Raw genomic sequence first — 15,780 nt, 5'->3', positions numbered from 1 at the left:
AAGTTTAACAATTTATACTATTCCAAGCCCCCAAAGCTATAAGAATGGCTTAGGATGTCAGCTATTAGTCAATGTTAATGTGTATTGAATTAATAAACAGCTGTTGCTATGCTCATAACTATAATAGGCAGGCAGCGCCACCATGTGGAAGACTATCATAAGCTCCGGTGCTGACAATTAAGTGCCAGTGCCAAGCACCGGAAACCACTGGTTCAAAGTAAGCACTGCTTTCACCACCCAAGAACATCGTGCTTCATTGTAAACCATGCTGAATTGTAACTCCGGGCCCCCGCCCTTGGTTAGTGGTTCATTGTCCTATAGCTAGGCTCGAACTCCATAAATACCTGTACATATGTACAATGAATTGGGGTGCTGATGGAGCGAAGGACATAGGACATGAAAGGGAACCGTACATGTAGTGATGGAAGGATACGTATGAGAAGATAGCAAAGAAACAGTGCAAACCTGGATTAGTGGCATAAACCTTGATGGCTTTGAACTCCAACTTTTACCGAATATCAACTCACTTGGATTCACCCTGGACACGAAACTCACCCTCAAGAAAAACATTACCAAAAAATAAAGATGGCCTGGAACCAGCTTTCAGTTCTAAAGAAAGTGCAAAAGTATTTTCCAGAAAGCGACTTCAAAACTGCTGTTAAAGCCCTCGTACTTGCATCTGTATGGTGGTAACACCATAGTCCCTGGCTTTCCAGACTCCACTAGGCACCCGTTAAGGGCACCCTACTTGCCCAAGAATTTCTCATACAGGGCCTAAAAAAGATATGATCACAACATCCCATCCTGATGGAACTCCACTGGCCCCCCTTGCCAGCCACCACCATTTTCAAAACCAGCTGTATCATTTTCAAAACCATCATGGCCACCAGCCCTGCTTATCTCGCAGATTAATCTAACGGATAGGGCCTAACGGCTCGAGCGGTTGACCTTGAAGCTGGGGAACCCGGTTCGAGTCTCGGCGGGGACGCTCAACATCCTGTGATTCTGGGTGAATCACGTAATCTCCCCGTATCACGTAATCTCTCCGTACCTACCAAAAATGAATGTGTCCATCTATAATGTAACTGGTGCTCATGTAAAGAGCTCTGATACCTTTGGGTTGAGCTCGCGCTGCATAAAAGTAAAAAATAAAAATGAAACAAAACCTCACCATTTCTGTTGGTTCTCAGTGCCCCCTTAGCCTAGACAACATCTGTTTGCCAACTAAAAAGTGTAAACAAGCATTTACAATGCAATGGTTTCGGCATCATTAAAGGTAGAGCTATTGGCATTGCTCATGACATTTTTTTTTTAAATCATCAATAAATGGCACTGTCATTTACATTGCCAATAGCTTAATCGTTAAATAAATGGCATTGTCATTTACAATGCCAATAGCTACACCCTACACAGAGCCACCCTCACACAGACAGAGCCACCCACTCACAGAGCCACTTACAAAAAAAATAAATGGCATTGTCATTTACATTGCCAATAGCACAACCAGGGGGGCAGAGACAAGGAAAATGGCACAATTCGGGGAGCAGAGGCAAGAAAAACGAGTGCAATCAGGGGGCAGAAGGCAAGAAAAAAACGAGCGCAATCAGGGGGCAGAAGGCAAGAAAAACGAGTGCAATCAGGGGCAGAAGGCAAGAAAAAAACGAGCGCAATCAGGGGGCAGAAGGCAAGAAAAACAAGTGCAATCAGGGGCAGAAGGCAAGAAAACGAGCACAATCAGGGGGGCAGGGGCACGACAAACGGCACAATCAGGGGACAGAAGGCACGAAAAACGGCACAAACGGGAGCGGAGGCAAGAAAAATGGCACAATCAGGGGGGCAGAGGCAAGAAAAATGGCAAATTTAGGGGAGCAAAGGCAAAAAAAATGACACAATCAGGGGAGCAGAGGCAAGAAAAACGAGTACAATCAGGGGCCATGTAAACAATGATAAGAACACATAATACTGGTCACAACATAAACACAACTACCAGGGAGCGGATTCTGTGCCCAATGCCAGCCTCTGCCAGCTCCCAGAGGGCAAACTACTAGAAGCGCCTAAAGGCAAAGACTAAAGGGCCAACCTTGCCCCCAGACCAACAACCACTCCCAACTGGGGTCAAAAATGCACATTCTACTAAAGCAAAGTCAGACCGTTCCCAATCAAGGCTTCAGGCCTCAACAGATAAAACACAACAAACAAAAGCTCTTCACTCGGCCACCAATAGCTTTCTACTGAAGCTGAGCTCCCAAAACACTGGTGGAGCCGGTGGTGGGGACAGGAGGCAGAGGAGGATGAGGTGGGTGGGAGGCGAGGGGGGCAACGAGGGGGTTAGAGCTCCTACCAAATCCAGAGAGGAAAGAAGAAAGCGAGACAGCATAAGGAGGAGAATGATTTGAAAAATATGAACAAGGGGGCCAAGCAGGGGTGAAAAACGAACCTATAAGTGTGAGGTAAAGAGACAGGAAGTGTCAGTGATGGAAGAAAGAGCAGTCAGCGGAAATCAAGGCAGGATAGGATAGCCCTGGTGTTCACCAGATAAAGAGACCGGAAGTTTAGGGGGTGGAAGAAAGAGGCGTGAGGTGGAATCAGGACAGGGCAGCCCTGGTATTCACGAGATAAAGTGCCAGGAAGTGTTGGGTGGGTGAAGCCCGAGACATGATGTGGGGCAACACGAGGCAGTCTTCGTATCAAGTGCGGAGTCCACCGACTCCCAAGGAAAACCTCGGGCCCTGCACTTGTGTTTTATATTATTATTGGCAAATAGAGCACGCGCCCCCAGAAAGCAGGGCACATCTGAACTTATCCTGGAGCCCCCCAATACTGTGAAGATATCCCAAAGGGGGCGATAAGCTGGGAAGCAGGGGGCCAGGGGGGGGACGTCATCCATCTAAGGCCCACCAGCTTTATGGCGGCGTGGGTACAGCTCGACATCCACGGGGTTCATGTAGCTACCACTGTACTCTGGGCAGAGCAGAGAGAAGTTGAAAGGCGGAGCTGGCACGGACTTCGCGGTGCACGGCACCTCATCCAATACTTCACACTACAGCTCTGCGGGGGGGGCGGGATAATGTGCCCCCACCACTCCTAGCCAGAAGAGCCCCTGATGGGCGAAGCTATGACCATCTGTCTGGTAAACATCTCCGGGGCCAATTATCCGGAGGATGCTGCGGGGCCAGGCGAGGACGGAGCCGCGGGAAGTTTGAAACGACGACAATAAAAGCCTCATCACGAGTCTGCGTCAGCAAGTGAAAGGTCGCAGTGAGAAGGGGGTGTACACCGGGGCACACACCTCACATCTCTCCAGCCCCACAAACAGTGTGACCTCGTGGGGGCGGCAGCAAGTGAGGACCCAAGACAGCGCAGGCCCAGGGAAGGCAATGAAGCGCTCTGCGGACCTGTCTGATACTTCTCAGCGCTGAGGCTAGTGATCGGGTGTGTGTAGGGGGTGGAAGAAAGAGGCGTGAGGTGGAATCAGGACAGGGCAGCCCTGGTATTCACGTGATAAAGTGCCAGGAAGTGTCGGGTGGGTGAAGCCCGAGACATGATGTGGGGCAACACGAGGCAGCCTTCGTATCAAGTGCGGAGTCCACCGGCTCTCATGGAAAACATCGGGCCCTGCGCCCCGCTGCCTGCCTCGCTGCGGAGGGACGGCTGCGTGCCCCGGGCTCGCACTGCACAGCTGACAGGCAGCAGCTGAGGTGCGCAGCCCGCTCCGTGTGACTCTGGCAGCGCCTCCCGCCTCTGCTCCACTACCCGAAAAAAAAAAAACTGGTAGCTAGCTGGTCGTTGGGTTCATGCAATTAGTACACTGTGAATTGAGATAAAGCAGCATTCACCTACCTGTGGCTCCGTCTTCAGGCTCGGTGGAGGGTCTGCAAGGCAGAAACAAGAACAAGACCGAACATTGGAGCTGTTCCTCACAACAACAACAAAAAAAAAGGCCGCCGCAAGCTTCCGAAATTTTCTGAATCGGGGTCGTGTTTTGGTGTTGAGTGACGGATGGCGTCACAGGTGGAAAGAACGCAAAAAACACGCCCGAGTCCGAAAGAGACGGGGCTTGTTTGGAGTGACTCCCTTCTCCTCCAATGGCTGGCCTCCGTTTAGGAAGCCAGCCAATGGAGGAGAGATGGAGGAGAGAGGCGGGTTCAAGCACCCATCTCAAAAACATCAAATCTCTTCCCAGAAGCTGGCAAGCCAGCCTTCCGGTCCTCGACCTAAAAAGAGAAAACAAGACAGCATATAATTTCCATGTGTGCACCCACGATCTGAAACAACTTCCCTGTATTCATCAGGAGTGCCAAAACGCTGCTCCAATTTAGGACCGAGTTGAAGACACATCTTTAAAGAACACTACATCACAATGCATCAACTGTACAGTGCTCCACCGCCTTTAGGCTAGGACTGGGGTGGGGTGTTGTACTAAAGAGGGAATGGGCCAGGGCTCATGAGTTCTGGTGATGGAGAGAGGGGTGCAGGACATAGGGGTGTCCTAAAGGTAAATGGAAGATGGAAGACGGATGCTTATGTGACAGAGAGGGGTGCACGGCATCAGAGTTCACATGTGGTTATGGCAGGGGTTACCTGGGTTTATGGAGAAACAAGATGGCTACAGGTGAGGTAAGACAATGGGGGTTGTGGGATTCCAAAAACACACAGCCTCCATTCAGGGAGACTTTATGTCACTGCTGTACAGTTCTTATTGTTGTGCTATTTTGTATCATTTTGTTTTCTGTACCTGTACTGTCCAAGGGATGCTGTTTAGATATCCAAGTGCAGGCATTGTGTGAGGATCAAACAGCATGGACTAACAGAATAAAGCGCCTTGAAGACTGCTGTCTGTAATAGCACCTACGTTCTCAATACACAAGGGTCCAGCTCATACCCTGTGCTGGGCAATGCCAGGGCGCACAATGCCACACTCCCGCACTTTTGCAACACAAAAGAATTACAACACAGAAACATACACACGATTGTGGCACACTGCCACATACGTCCTGGAGTCACAAACCATGTGCAATACTGAGAAACAAAACGCGCACACCTTACACGGAAAGGGGAAACATCATTTACTACGAAGCAAATAACACGCATAACGTTTACCACGCGTCACTCACCACGCAGAGGTCTTTCCCACGCGTATGCCTTCAATGACCGTCTTTACCACGCGAGTGGTATTCCTTCCTGTCGTCGTTCTGCAAGTACGATCTGCGTGGGCTTTGGGGGGCTGGGGGGGGGGGGAATTAAGGGGCTGGGGGGCTGGGGGGGGGGACTGGGGGAGGCTAGGGGGAGACCCCCCCCCAAAAAACCAAGCGGATATTAATAAATAAATAAGAAGAAAACGTTAAAAAACCGCTCTACAATGCCTCAAAACGAACAAGGAAAAGAGCACGTCATAATAGAAGTCCTTTATCAGTTTTGATAGACGTGTTTTGACGCTTGTTTCCGTGGTCGGTGGAAGAAAGGGCTGATGGTGAAAGACGTACAGGGGTAAGATAAGAATCAAAACTTTGTAAATTAGGGTATTAATTAAGCGCATTATTAAAAAAAGAAAAATAAAATGTACGGGAATCTGTTGTTTATTATTGTTTAAAACATCGATCTTTTCCTTCGTACTGCATGTAGCCTATCAGTATCATTATGTAAATTTAAATGGGACGTCAGATGTTTCGTAACGTTATGATTGCGGAGTAAAAACATGCGTTGTCAAATGCTGCGTGCAAAAGACACATGCGAACTAAAATTTGCGTGGTAAAGGCATGCGTGGAACTTGTAATCGTTGAATATTCATATATTCCACGGAAAGCAATGGGGAACAGATACAAAACATTTACCCAGGAATAAATACACATGACACAGAGATACACAAACGGAACAATCGAACGATGAAACGCCCCAAACCTGCGTATGCAGCACTGGGACACAACGCAGTCACACATAATAAAGACGCACAACAGTGAAATAAACAATGGCGTTCAACACATTCAAAACACACACACACACACAATATTACAACCCCGAATCAAAGGTGTGCGTAACAGGGTGTGGAATAAGTGGCCCTGCCATCGTGATTTCAAGTTCAGGGCTAAATTCTGAGCCCTGTGCAAAGAGAATTCAGCACAGGGTTTGAAATTTCGAGTTGTGTAATAATCCTCACATCTTCTGTTTTCATTTGGCACATTTCTGCAGATCAGGGCAAAATTTGAGGAATTTGATGCGCATTTTTACATTTTTCGACTCGTTTCCATGTTTAAAACTCAGAATAGCAGGCGATTACCACACCAGGTAGATACCTCGCCCGGTGGTAACATTCACAGGGTGACGTAAATGCCCCACCCTATTCCGCACAGCTCGCAATCGGGGCCTAGGGCTCTGACTCTTGGTGGGGGACAACATTTCAATCCATGCGGAAATCATAATTCATAGATTAGCAGGAAATAAAACAGTTCTGTAATTTCTCCAGAGTAAACATCAACAGGTCAAATCTGCCAAAATTACCCCAGGAGACTACATGTGGAAAAATGGAAAACATGGAATTCAGTGTAGAAACACCAACTCTGAATGTAATTCCTAATTTTTCAGAGGAAAGTTGGCTTAAGAGGTATTTACTGCACCCGGTAAATACCACTCCCATGATATATGTATTCAAAGGGTGGAGTATATTTCTCATCCTAACTGGCTCACTTGGAATAATGGCCTCAGACAGAAACAACCCCCCCCCCCCCTCCCCACACACACACACACTGAGCCTCACAATACCTAGGCACTCCATGCTGAGAAAAACTCACCACTGGCAAAACACAGTGTAGCTACACACCAGTGAAAGACACATCAGTGCAACATTGAGAAGCCCACATAACCCACAGAAGCCCTGAAACACAAGAACTCCACGTCTTGCAGAACCACAAACGACACAAGCACACACAACAGAGAAACAACAGGCAGCTACCCAACAATGACAGACATACAAATGTGAAACACATAACGGTAGCAGTTTTCTGAGATCACCTTCACAGACACACACCCACACCCACATAGATGCACGCATGCATGCACATAAACACAAACACACACACCAGCAAACAGACACACACTGCGGCGGAGAACTACCCAACACTGAAACAAACACCATGGACACATTCACTAACCCATGGCTACCTTGAGGCAACCATAATGACAGCTCATACACAACGCTCATCAATACCACAGAACGAAAACCAAAAGCAAGAGAAACTCAACAACACGAAGGCACATCTTTGAGACGCAGCACCATCAGTACTTGTTCCTAGAAAAACGACCCAACCGCCCACCCGCGGGTTTAATGTGAACTGTGTGGTTAGTATTCTCTGCTAACATGCCGAATTGCGCAATTTCCGTAATAATGAGCATCTGCAGGGTTTGGCCAGTTCTGTGATTGCTTATTAAATTAAGTATTCACAATATTTTATTAAATGAAGTATTACAAAATCCAAGGCCTCTCACGCTTTCTGAGGAAATCAAGACTGCCCTCAGTAACTCTGGTGACAAGTTGCTGAGCACTCATATTCAGATTGTTTTTTTTTAAATAAACGGGCAAGAATGTATTAACCTGCAAATAAATGCTTGCTCGTTTATGTAACATTTATTTGGACCTCCTTACTTAATCCCTGACCCACCCAGACCCCATACCACCACCCTGCTGGCATATGTGCGGCCCTCAGTCACACCACAGACCATACTTTGTGGCCTCTAGGCAAATGTTTGTGAGTAACGATGCCCTAAAAAAACTCCATAATCTGATTCACAGTTTCCCATCACGTGGAACGGGCGACTTATATTTAGTGCGGTGTTGCTGTGGGGAAGAAACCCAAATTGGTCCGGCTGTGAGGTCCCCCAGCAGGGGCATAATCCTATTTCTTAGTATTTTCCTCAGTATTTTACAGTTAGCGGTTAGAATTGTGAGTGGGTAATATCATGACACATCGAAGGAGTCTTCTGGTTTCGTAAAGGGATCCAATTATACTTCTCTACACATCTGTGGTAAAGTCCGTATCAGATTGTAAAATTAACTGGAGTAACCTAGGTAGCAAGGTGTTAACATGTGCCTTGTATAATTCAGGTGGAAATCCATCTGTGCCCGGAGTTTTGCCTGACCTAGGGGGGCTTATTCACAAGCCCATTGCACAGCTGGTGTGTCACTTTTATTGATGCACTGGTGGCGCAAAGGGCATCTCCATATTTACAAGGTGGCGTAAAGTCACCCTGCGTGACTTTTCATGGCCTTGTAAAATGTTTCCCTTTCATGCATAATTGTGCGTGAATGGGGCATTCCATGGGTATTGCTGTGGGTGTTCCCACGCTTGCGTCAGAATCCGGCACCTCCCAAGTGTAGGCATGGGAGTTTCCCGATGCGGCGAAATACTTTCATTTCTCCTTGTTTTTTCCCTCTTTCTACGCGTGATGGAAAGAAGGAAAATGCCTATAATTATTGTTTTTCGTGCATGAAGGTGTCCCTTCGTGCAAAAAAACAATAATCTCCTTAGTGCAGGCACCCTTACAAAGTGACGCAAAGGTGTCTGCGCTGGCGTACAGCTGTTGTTTGTGCGCCAGCACAGGGGAGAAACACGGGAATGCACTGTATCTTGCAGATACAGCACATTCCTGCTCTTTTATTTTGGCGCACAGCAGCCCAGCAGGTAGACTTGCTGCGCTGCTGTGTGTCAAAATATTGTAAATGAGGCCCTCAGTCTTTAATTGCAGTTATAATTTACTCAGATCTCCAGTTCAAGTCACTGATAAAGTCCATCATTTTAGTCTGCACAAATACTGTTGTATGTCATCTGCGTTTATACCTGTATCTGGAGCTCTGAATAGTTCATGGCAACATTTTTGGAATACTGTGCTTATCCCAAATATGTATTAATGATCGAACCATTTTGGGCGGGAACAGCATGATGGGATGGTTTTTTTTTATTTATTTTTTTATTTTATTTTATTTATCAGTTTCATCATATAGCATGATGGGATGTTGAGGGGTTTTATTTCTTGCTAGCCAGGCTCAAAGCCTGCCCGCTTGTTGGCTTCTCCATGTCCCCTAGCTAAGTATTCTTTGTAGTCAGGTTTCCCAAAACTATCAGCTGCTTCTAGATGTGTAGCTGTCGTACGTTTGAGATATTCTCTTGTTTGTATGTTGGGTGCAGCTGTTATTTTTCAATGCCAAATGTAATCTTCCAGTCTGTTGTCAGCTTTCCTAAGTGTAGTTGTGAAACCATATCATTTTTAAATACAAATCCCCCTCAGTAACACTTTAATCACATCCCATTCTGTAAGCGCATTGCGGGCTGACCCTGCATTATCATGAAAGAATTGCTGTACATGTGTCCTAGTCGTCTCTTTGTAGGTAGCATTCATTAGAGCCCCAGGCTGTAATCTCCAAACTGGGATGCTAGTGTGCTACCTGCCCCATTATAAATGGAATTGCAACAGGTTATGAGCCACTATTCTGCACCCCAGATACTCGGTGCTCAGCACATAAATAGTCAGAATGCAGAATCAAGTCTATTCTTGTGTGTAAGTCACTTATATGTGGATTGTGAGTCTATTCTAGGTCTTTCAGATGCAGTTCCCGCCAGCTGTCCACTACATTCCAGTGCCAAAGCCATGTTGAAAGCCCATCTGCTTTTATTGCAGCTTGGGTGCCCATCGGAGTATTTGTGGCCTATCTTTAATTGGATCTTGAACACAATGAAATCTCCTCAAGTTGCAACCAGTACTCAATTTGAGCCCGTGGTTTACGGTGCTCGGCACCAACACGTAATTGTCAACACCAGGACTTATCACAGCCGACCACATGGTGGCACTGCTTGTCCAATTTTGTGATGAACACAACAGTGGTTTAATTATTCTAAATACGTTAAAAATGACTAATTCCCGCCACCCAAAGTCATAAAAATAGCGAGGTTGGCAGGTATTAGTCATTTTTTATGTATAAAACGTCTGATTTGTCATTAGTAGCCCAATGGGTGGTGCAAGCTGTCGTGGCCTGCTGACAAGGGCCCTGGCACTTATTTCTTTACAAATTATGTACTGGTTACAACTATAGGGAATATCTACCAGTTGTGCTGTCAGGGGCATGAGTAGAGTAGTCTGTGTGTTGATAGGAGCAGAGATACTAATTATTGTGCTGGGTGTTCTCCCTATTGCTGTCAAATGTCTACTCTCACGGCCTGGCAAGGAATTTCCAAGCACAAATAGAACACTATGGGCCATATGTATCAACACATTTCCCCATAGACACAGAATGGGCAAAACCCTTTGATACATCTGGCCCTATATCTTAACCAAACCAGAGCCCCTGTTGCATACGTTGAGTATGTTGTAAAGTATATTTTCTCCATCCAATGATTATGCAGTTGTAGGCTTTTTTTTTTGTTGAGTGGATTTCTTGCAAAAGTAAAATATCAATGTCACAGGGTATATAATAACAATGTGGCAGGGTATACTCAGACATGAGTCCCTTTCTCACTGCACCATCAGGATTCAAGCAAGCCGGGCCGACGACGGCTGAAATGCCAGAAACCGGTCCCCGGTAGCTTGTCTCCTTTCTGGTGAAGAATTGGCTTGGTAGTTTAGTCTGCCCTGTTCCCATGATGCACTGGGCCAGGGACAGACTGATTTGCATATAGCCAGGTTCTGAGCTGGGATGGTGCAGTGAGATAAATAACGGTGATGGATCAAGCCCTGATCTTTGGACTGGGTAAGAGTGGTCTGCTTAATTCAGACACTCTGTTCATCACCACCCCCTTTTCTGAATCTGTGTGTTGATAGGAGCAGAGATACTAATTATTGTGCTGGGTGTTCTCTCTATTGCTGTCAAATGTCTACTCTCACGGCCTGGCAAGGAATTTCCAAGCACAAATAGAACACTATGGGCCATATGTATCAACACATTTCCCCATAGACACAGAATGGGCAAAACCCTTTGATACATCTGGCCCTATATCTTAACCAAACCAGAGCCCCTGTTGCATACGTTGAGTATGTTGTAAAGTATATTTTCTCCATCCAATGATTATGCAGTTGTAGGCTTTTTTTTGTTGTTGAGTGGATTTCTTGTAAAAGTAAAATATCAATGTCACACCTGCGAAGATATGAATAGATTCTGTGTCTATTCAGGACATTTACAATTCCCCTAATGTTCCAAGTAAAATAGCATGTATTTCAATAATGTCATGCATGTTAGCTAATATTCATGCTTCAAAACGAATTAGTAACTTACCATTCATCCCTAGAGGGCAAACTTGTTGATTGCAATGTGGTGTATGGTGTCTGCATTTGCTTAGGTTTTGCTCAAATGTGCACAACTTGAAACTATTTAACTGAAAGTGAACCTTTTCTTGGACCTGGTTCAGAACTTTCCAAGTCTACCCCATACCTCCACCTCTTCTGAGACCTTCCCAGACGTTTGGAAACATTCAACTGTTCTCCCATTGCTGAAGAAACCCTTCACGGACCCTTTAATGCTTGGCAACTAAAGACCAATCTCTCTACTACTATTCTCGGCCTAGGTCTTTCAGGAAATCATCAACATTTACCTCTACGGATACCTCAATGACCACCATCATCTCAACACCACTCAGTGTTGTTTCAGACCACAGTATGGAAACTGCCCTCATCACCCTCATGGATAATATCTGAATGACTCTGGACAAAGAAGACACTGTGGCCCTTCTCCTCCTGAACCTCGGCGAAGCAGTTGACATGGTTTCACACCACATCCTCATCCAATGTCCTCATGACATCGGAATCCAAGGACACAGGGTGGAGGCAATGAATCTTTTCCTTCCTGACTGAAAGGACCCAGTCAGTCAGCCTGGCACTGTACACCTCCGTCACCCGCGACCTCATCTGTGGTATTCCACAAGGATCTTCCCTGAGCCTGACCCTCGTCAATGTATACATGATCCCTCTAGCCAGCATCATCAGCTTTCACTACATCAATGTCCTCTCCTATGTCGATGACACACAACTCATGCTCGCCCTCCTGGACAAGATGCCCAGTACTCAGATCAAGTTCAATGCCTGCATGACTGAAATCATCAACTGGACAAATAGCAACTGTCTAAAGCTTAACACCAACAAGACCAAAAGCGTGATAGTCATCAAGAGCACTTCACCGTGGGACTCTACCTCGTGGCCAACAGAGCTAGGAACAACACCATCGCCACCACCCACATCAAGAGCCTGGGATCGTCATCAACAGTAAACTACATGACCACCCAAGTCAACTCTGTTACGTCTTCATGCTTCCATATCCTGAAGATGCTTAGAAATATTTTCCAATTGGCCCACAATCAGGCTCCAGAAAACCAGCATGCACACACTAGTCACAAGCAAGCTGGACTATGGGAATACCTTCTATGCTGGGATCAACCAAAAAACTCACCAAAAGGCTGAAGATCATTCAGAATTCGGTGGTTGGAATCACTCTCAGCATCCCATGCGTCATTCACATCACAACCGCACCTGACGGAGCTCCACTGACTCCCCATACACAAATGAGCACCATTGAAAATCCCCACCAACACTTCCAAAGCATTACATTTGACACTGCATACCTCATAAACTGCATCTGCTTTCACAAACCTTCCAGACACATCTCCTCTTTCAGACTCCTATTTGCATACATCCCGTGGATACTGAAGACATGATCCTGCAGTAAAGCCTTCTCCTACATCGCTCCCTAAAGTATGTAACCACCTGCCAATGCACAGAAGAGCATCCTCCTTACTTCTTCAGATGAGTAAGTAGTTGAAGGCCTGCCTTTTCAAGTAGTCCCACTGCGCCCTAGATTTGGCTCACACCTGCTCAGTCCTAGTAGACCCTCCCGGGTAATAGTTAGCACACTCTATGAAGCAGTATAACATGACATAGCATAGCATAACACAGATATAACCTAACATGACATAACATAACATAACGTGATATAACATAACATAAAACATACCAACCTCCAGCTTGTATGGGTATTTTTTCTCTGATGTCTGCAATATATGGTCTCTATAGTTAAGGAAGAGGGCCACCACTGTTCTTGGAGGGTTTACCGGTTTAGGCGGTGTTGATGGGACACAATGGGCCCTTTTTTACGGAGACGTACTTTGAGAGACCCATCGATACTAATGCTGCCGTGAGCCAGTGCTCCAGGAACAGTTCCATGCTGGGGCCCTCTATTTTATCCAAAAGATATACTATCAGTGACGGCTCCTCTGCAAAGAAAGAAAAAATAAAATGATAATAACGCAATGTTATTATCATGTTATTCCCCCCTGCTGCGGCAGCATGAGGGTGGGGCTGCTCTGCTGAAAGAGCAGGGGAGGAGTGGTGGATGTGCTAAAGTGCGCATGATGCTTTGACCAGCCCTCTCAGGCCAGCCAAACAGTCATGTGCACGTTAGCATGTTCTTATGCCTCCAGTCCCCGTCTGAGGGCTGAACCACAGTGTTCAGACCAATCACAGCGCTGCATTGCAGGGTTGTGATTGATTTAGTTGAGCCAATCGCAACACTGCATTGCAACATTGTGACTGGTTCAGGGGAGCCTGGCTGCTTCCTGTTCTGAGGAGAGACAACGTGGGACAGAGTGGTGAGGAGTTAAGTGAATTTTTCTTTTTTTTACAATTATACCTCCTTACCCCTCCCCCCCGACCCCATCACGCCAGGTCTGTAGTGATGGCCGCCACTGTGTACTATATGGACATTGTTCCTCTTGGAGTTGCCGTGGCATCCTATTCCTCAGGGCTTTATTCTAAAAATCCTATGCTCTCTAGCATGCTGATCATTTGTGCTTGGAAGTCTCTGACCTCTGGCTGAACTTCAGTCATGGTAGGTTCATTGCCTTTGACACCGGTGGATTGATTTTGCTGATCAGCCAAAGAATGCTAAGATCAGTTGCCACTGTGTCTATCTCATGCTCTATTTATTAGCTCATGGGTGTCAGTGATTGCTTTTAGGGTGATGTACAATTTATCTTGGTGGGAGTTAGCATTGTTTGCTTTGGAAATGCTAGTTAGGTGTCAGAGTTTGCCATCTTATTTGAAATTTTTTCACTGTAAAGTCCAACTCCAGGCGGGACAACCCCAACCACCCAGCAGAATGCAGAGAAAGCGCAGTCCGACCCGGCGGGCTAAGCAGGTTCAAGGAGGGATGGCCTGGCCACCATCGCCACTTCTCTAGCTGCAGCTGCTGCGGCCACTAAGTTGCACTTCCATGTCAGGAGCCAGCACCCCGGTGGAGCTGTGACACTACAACAATAGGCCACCACCATTGTGCCATGCAGCTACCACCCTACTTTTCGAGCAGCTGCAAATCAGGCCCTCACTCCATCTGGCTGCAGACCAAACAGGTTGGTATGTCTCCCTCTCAAAGTTCCGCGGAGCGCGCGGGTCAAGTGCTGCAGTGAACAGGAAGAGCTGAATGTGAGGTTGCACAGAGTCCTACCAGGAAACAAAGCACCAACTAGGCTAGGAAGGCTTCTGAACTATATAATAATCTTGCAAGCCAGTAAATTCTTCTTCAGTCACAAGCCAGGCCAATCACTCCCAGTGCTCTTCTGTAGTGCCAGTGACAAGTAGCGTTGTGAAGGGGGGGATTATGTAGGGTACTCTGTGGTTTCGGGAGTCTCATCCCAACCAGCTCCTTAAAACTAAGAGCCTCATTTACAATTAATTGGCATAGGGCAGCGTGGTAAGTCTTTTTGCTGTGCTGGCCTACGCCAATTCGAAAGGCCGGAAAACACTATATTCACAAAATGTGTTGCCTAGCGTTAACGCACGCACCCGTGCAACATGGTGCAAGGGTGTCTGTGTTGTTGGTGCAATAGTGTATTTTTGCACAAAAACAATCCATGGAGGCGTTTTCCTCTTTCTATGTGTGCTAACTGTGCTGAGGGGCTGTACAGTTTTGATGCATTCCCAGGGTTTACAGATCCATGTAAGTCAGAGAATGTGTCAAAACCCATGCATGTTGCATTGGAAAACCCACCGCAATGCCCATGGAATGCCCCCCTGTCGCAGTGTAAGGCAACGCATCTACTTGCACTGCATTGCCTTACACCATATCTAAACGGCCATGAAGTGGCTTTGCATAGCCTCGTAAATATGGGTCTGGACTCTGCGTCGCCGGAGCATTATAAAAAGTGATGCATCAGCGGGGCAAGGGGCTTGAAAATAAGCCCCTCAGGGTGCAATTCACAAACATTTCTTATGATCTAATTTGAACAGACATACCTAAAGCATCAGCGAGATCTTGAGTCACACAATAAAAATGTGTGGACATTACCTTTTTGTCCGTCTTTTTAGTCACAGTCCTTAAGTTATAATATTAGCCCTGCCAAGAGTACTAGATAGAGATTACTGTACTATGTATGTATAAAAACTGCTAATAAAAAATCGTTAAAATAAAAAAAAAAAGAAAAACACACAATCCAATGAAACTACCAGTCAGTGTTACCATCTGTGACGCCATGCCCTAGGCACCGGAAGTGAGGAGGTTTAACCCCATGATGGCTTCCTTTTGTTTCCAAGTATTCTCAGCTCCATCAGGCCCTGTGACTACATGCAAGGGAGTACAGGATGGGACTGTAGGAAAGAATACTGACGTAACAGGGAATATTCACTAACATTCTAATTGTTTTCACACCAAATGCACACACCTAAAACTAGCGCCTAATGTTCATACCAGCAAACGCACATTTTAAATGTAGAGACTAGGGATAAATGACCACTGAACCGATGCTCCTTGGAGTAACA

This window comes from Lissotriton vulgaris, chromosome 7 (genome assembly GCF_964263255.1).
Source record: "Lissotriton vulgaris chromosome 7, aLisVul1.2, whole genome shotgun sequence".
In the NCBI taxonomy this organism is placed as follows: Eukaryota; Metazoa; Chordata; class Amphibia; order Caudata; family Salamandridae; genus Lissotriton; species Lissotriton vulgaris.
The sequence above is the reverse complement of the archived record's forward strand: the minus strand, read 5'-3'. Positions refer to the sequence as shown.